We start from the raw sequence: 5,526 nt of genomic DNA on the forward strand, positions 1-5,526 counted from the left end.
TGTTTAGAATGGTGATCTAATGATTGGAGTGCTGCTCCTTAAATGGCACCCCCTAAAAATGCTACCCTCACCTTAGCTAGTCTGTCTCTGGGGATAGCTGGAGTTGGGGGAGTGCTTGCAGGCAGTGCCAGCTAGGCATAATGCGTTAATGCGTGCATATAGGGCACACTTTTCTGTGGTTAGACCCTCAGGGTGACTGAGCCAGAAAAAGCAGGCAAATTAAAATAATTTACTAGCTGCATCCTTGCCTCAGCACATCATTTGTAAAAGCTTTTATAGATTTTAAGCCCTGAGTGAAGAATCTACCAGGGTGGATATCAGCAGGCAGGGATTGATAATTATACTAGCTGATTACCCGGCGTTGCCCGGTATTTATTTATTGCAATATTATATTATAGTCCAAAAATAAGTATGTAAAAATATAAGCAAAGGGCACACTGTGCTGAGCAAAACATACACACATACACGTGCACTCATATGAGTTTCCGTCATATGTCTGGCAAGTTTGGCTGAAATGTCCCCATGCGTTTCCTAGTGATCATATACACATATCTATATATATAACACATACATACATACAAATATAGCTGTGACATATAGCACAGTGCTGTACAAAGATCAGCGGTGCGCTCACATGAGTCTTAGTCATATGTGTAGCAAGTTTGGTTGAAATGTGTTGATGTGTTTCCTAGTGATGGTGGAACATAGCATGTTTGGTTGAAATGTCCCCATGCGTTTCACCCAAATATAGCTCTGACATATAGCACAGCACTGTACAAAAATGACAGGTGCACTCACATGAGTCTCAGTCATATGTATGGCACACATACATACATACAACCAATTTTATATATATAGATTTAGAAGATAAGTGTGATAACCAGGGCACTGGCATTTTCAGAAGCAAGTCATCAATAGTGGCCCCATTGTTTCTTACAACAAACTCACTTTACCTTCATTCCAGTATACGTTATTTTATTCTGTTACAACATCTAATGATAGAAGTTATTTTCCTCACAGGTGGTGGAAAAAAATGCAGAAATAGACATGACTACCAGTAATAAGCCATTGGTTAATGGAAATACAAATCAGGAATGTACAAAATGATTGTAAAGTGACCCATAGTAACATAGGATCACTTGGGTAAATCAGCAGTGTAATTCCCATGAACTCAAATATTGTATATTGACCGATCGCTGGACATACAAGAGAAGATCACTGAATGAGAGCTGTGGCCCTCACTATTGCATTGGTGACTGTTGTGTTCACCAGGAATATAAGGGGTTTATTTACTAAACAAATTTACAATATTCCCCTTGTAAAAATATTTCACTTACCTTTATGATCTAATCAAATGCAAGCAATCTTGTTTTTCTCCATTTCTTTATCCATTGCTTAAACATGATTGGGTTTTATTTTCAATATGAATTTTCCCATTTTCACTATGCTACCGTAATAAAACTTTCCCCTAGAAAGTTATATGTCTTTGTTTTGTAGCTCTGCTGACTTTTGCTGATTTTGTTAGCACACAGAGCTGTCATCAGTGGGGGACAAGAGGTACAATCAAAAGAATTTGACATTTGCAATGCTGAAACTTTAAAACATGAATAAGGGGGGCCTAGGACATTTACCTAAAAGAGGGCCCAGAAATTTCTGATGGCACATGAATCGATATTCTTTGCGGAGTAAATTCTCTGCACACTTACTGGACTAGGTGAAATTTTCCTTTGTTAAGGGATAATCCACCTTGGTAAGTGATCGCCTAAATTTCTTTAGTAAATTACCCCCCTTAGTACAGTAAAAGGGACACATGCATGGACATGGAAGGACACTAGTGGGATTTGTTAATTTGGCACTTTTTGGAAAATGTTTACTTCCTTATGGCAGCTGAATTTGTCTTTTAACAGATTTCCAAGTATTTAAAATCCAATTTTTTACCTGTAATGTATATAAATGTACAATTGCAATATGCCTGCGTGGTTTAATAAAGCCATACACCGATCCCTGGCTTAATGTTTTGTGATGGGTGCATGTCTCCGCTCCGGTATAAGGCGCGCTATAGCTGTGTGCTATTTATAGCTCCTCGCTGTTTATGTTCTATAAATAGAAACATTGTTTATTATACTTCCATATCTTATAATACACCTTCACTGCGCTCCTCTCAGCCCCTCACTGATTGGTCAGCTCCGGATCACGTGAGTCCCTGGCAGCAGCTCCAGTTTCTGCTGTGCTGTCGTCTGCCTTGGCAGCTCGGGGCTGACTTGTCCCAGATTGCTGGGAGTGATGGGGCCAGGCTGGGCACTGCACGGGACTTTCCCCGGCTTAGACAGCACGGTGCTCAGTACTCATCTGGAATGCATCAGAAGATCGGATTGTAAATGGAAGTTACTATCAATGACAGGGGATCCCGGACTGCTTCCTCCCCAACATGACATCCACATCACCCCTACTCCATGCATGGGACAAAGAGCTTCCAGGGGGACATAAAACTTGTACTTGACATTAACATATGGAGGCTGCTGGCAAAACTTGGAAGGAAACTTTTATTGTCATCAGCTATGAACAGTCTGTATGCATGGAGAATAAAGAGGAGATCCACACAAGATCAGGTAAAATTAATTATATATACTATTATATACTATAATATTAATTAAATATACTATAGACCAAAGCAATACTGAAAAGTACTTAATGTTTTAGAATATTATGGCTGTACATAGAAAAGGTCAGTGGATACAATGCAGCTATCAGTCTGAACATTCTGTTTCTTAGGCTGTTTACCATGAAGGGACACTTGGAATAACTTTCAGGTCTTCAGGGAACCCTTGCTAAAATTTCTATATACACAGCTCACAGTGTGTTAGTTTGGTGGTCAGTGGGAAGAATGTCTGTTTTTGGCCAATAGGATAAATATCACCCCTACAAATAACCAAAAAGATCATTGCCATCACTTAAACTGAAGAGTCACACATTTCTCATTGCTCAAGGAAACTCTAGCAACCTCTGGAGGAACTCTACTTGAGTAACAATGTTCTGAACTCTTGGTGCAGATTTATGATTTGTTCTCAGTAAAAATAATGGAGCTTGAATTTAATAAACAAACCTTAGTAAATGTAAATTAACCCCCTCATGGTCAGTAATAATTGATCTTTTATAGGGGCTCAGTTTATTTTTCATTGTTGTTGCTAACATTTCCAAAAAATTTAAAGGGCACTTTGCAAAAAGAAAAAAAAAGTAATGTTTTGCTTTTTGACAGTCACACCTTTAAAATACATAATGGGATGTTTCTGGGATATAGGGGGTATAAAGACAGTCTGCAAAATGGGGGTCTAATAAGGGGGGGAGGGCTGCTACACACAGACTGATCATTTTACTTCTGAACTATTTTTATTATAATAAAACAATGGGATCTGAAGTGACTTCAGAGAAAATCTACTTCCAGCCAATTGTAGCAAACCAATTTTTCTTGATGAGTTAATAAGTGATCGGATGTGCTGATAAATTCAAATCAAATCACATGCTGGACTATGGATTCTGGTCACTTTCTTCTATAGGGCAAAACAATGGGAAGGGCAGAATATTGTAGATTTGTTTGCAGTGTTTTGGGACTCCTGAGTGATTGATTACTGATCACAAAGCTGATCAAAGTGCAGTATTGGCAGCAGATCTGCTCATGCGTACCAGGCCTAACTGTACATGCTTTGCTGTGCATGCACATGGATTGCTAAGGAGTGCACTGATTAAATGTGTCCCTGTACTGCTTTTTTCATGGATGCACACTTCTTGCATTTGTGGTCTGATCATTTTAAAGTAAATGCAAGTTCATGTATGTCACCATACTAAAATTAATGGAAACATTTTAACATAAGCACACTCATTATATCATGGAAAGTAATTATTGTAAATGATCTGGATATTGTTAACTGTTGTTAAAAATGCATAACAACATAAAATGTCTTTTTTCATGGTCCTACTTACTCAGAGAACTAACTGTGCCTTAAACAAATTCTGATTGTACTAAATGGATAAAATATGAACTATAGTTGGTTCATATGGCTTATGGCACAATATTATCAATGAATTCTATTTAGTGTAAAGTAAGCACTAATATCCCCTTTATACAGCTAATACTGTTAGCTATTGATGTATTAGGTGCATACTGTGAGTACAAGTGTAAATAAAGTTTAGGTGGTGAGCACAGCAGTTCTACTTTTAAAGATTATCCGCACTTTGCCCAGTTTACAGTGTGTCTCTGATAAACGCTAACCTTGTTCCAGATACGATTACATTGGGAATGGGAAAATTAGATTAGTGTGATAATGGCATTTCCTTCTCCCTTTATGGCAGTAATGATGTTCAGCTCCATGTGTTAGATTTCTTTGTAGACAACAGCTTTAAATGGAAGCCTAGAAAGCATATGGAAGATTAACACTCTCAGTGCCAGAAGATAAACTGCACTGCTTTGACTGCTGAAAAGTATTAGGGCCCCTGGGCACTAGAAATCAGATAGATCTGTGCAGTGTTTGGGCTGGGGGAAAGTTTGTTTGTGCACTGGTAATCCTCCTCAGCAGGGTGTTCCCTGCTAATCCCATGGAATCATTTGTAAAGATGCTTTCTGTAAACTCTGGAGCTGTTAGTTTAAGTAGAGGATTACAAGGCATCATTAGCCTCACTTCACATGCTAATTCTCCTGGCTGGACAGGTCTCCACAATGGGTTAGAGCTGTGATCAGTAGCCACTTGTGTTAATTGATGCTGGGTACTTATCAGTGGCCTCCCCTAAGGATTGACCTGTCCTTTGTCTAAACTATGTAATGCTAATGCTAAAGCTGCAGGTCATTCTTCAATTCTTTCATTCATTCCTAGACCAATAGCTCTTGAACTACAAGTAACAAGTTGCTTTCCAGCCTTTTTCATTATGTCTGGTAATGTCTGAGGATGTAGACATAAAGTTGTTCCTCATTCTGACCATTTTTAGAAACCACCTTCCTTGGCCCCTATGAGGACAGCTATGATGTAAACCCCGTAACCCAAATCAGCCTTACTAAATCAGAGTTATTGGTGAAGTACTGAGCTATTTCCGCCTTTCGGGCTTAGTTTTAACTGACAATAATACTCTTTTTATGTATTTGAAAGGGTGCATTCTTCTCAATGTCCCCAATGCAAGAAGTATTTTTCTCATTGACCACCCATGTAATGGGGCCATTCTCTTGCTGTAGGGGGACTTTCTATCACTATAAAGTGGTCTTCTCCCACGGACTACCAATGTAAGGGGACACTTTACTGACCACCAATGTAAGGGAGGCACTATACTGACCACCAATAAATAGGAACACTTCACTGACCACCATTGTAAGGGGGGCACTTCACTTACCACCATAATAGGAGGGGCACTTCACTTCACTTACCACCAATATTAGGGGGTACTTTAGTGACCACCAATGTAAGGGGGGCACTTTACTGACCACCAATGTAAAGGGGGGACTTTACTGACCACCAATGTAAGGGGGGCACTTTACTGACCACC

General features: G+C 39.3%; 1 long non-coding RNA gene across 1 annotated transcript in view; it reads left to right on the forward strand.

Annotated features, from left to right (window-relative positions):
* The first annotated feature begins 2,292 nt into the window (after positions 1–2,292).
* Positions 2,293–5,526, forward strand: part of LOC140321570 (uncharacterized) — a 20,349-nt gene continuing 17,115 nt past the window's right edge. The window contains exon 1 of the long non-coding RNA XR_011918980.1: positions 2,293–2,609. This is a non-coding gene — a long non-coding RNA (uncharacterized lncRNA). The remainder of the gene's footprint in view (positions 2,610–5,526) is intronic.

This window comes from Pyxicephalus adspersus, chromosome 1, assembly GCF_032062135.1.
Source record: "Pyxicephalus adspersus chromosome 1, UCB_Pads_2.0, whole genome shotgun sequence".
Lineage (NCBI taxonomy): Eukaryota > Metazoa > Chordata > Amphibia > Anura > Pyxicephalidae > Pyxicephalus > Pyxicephalus adspersus.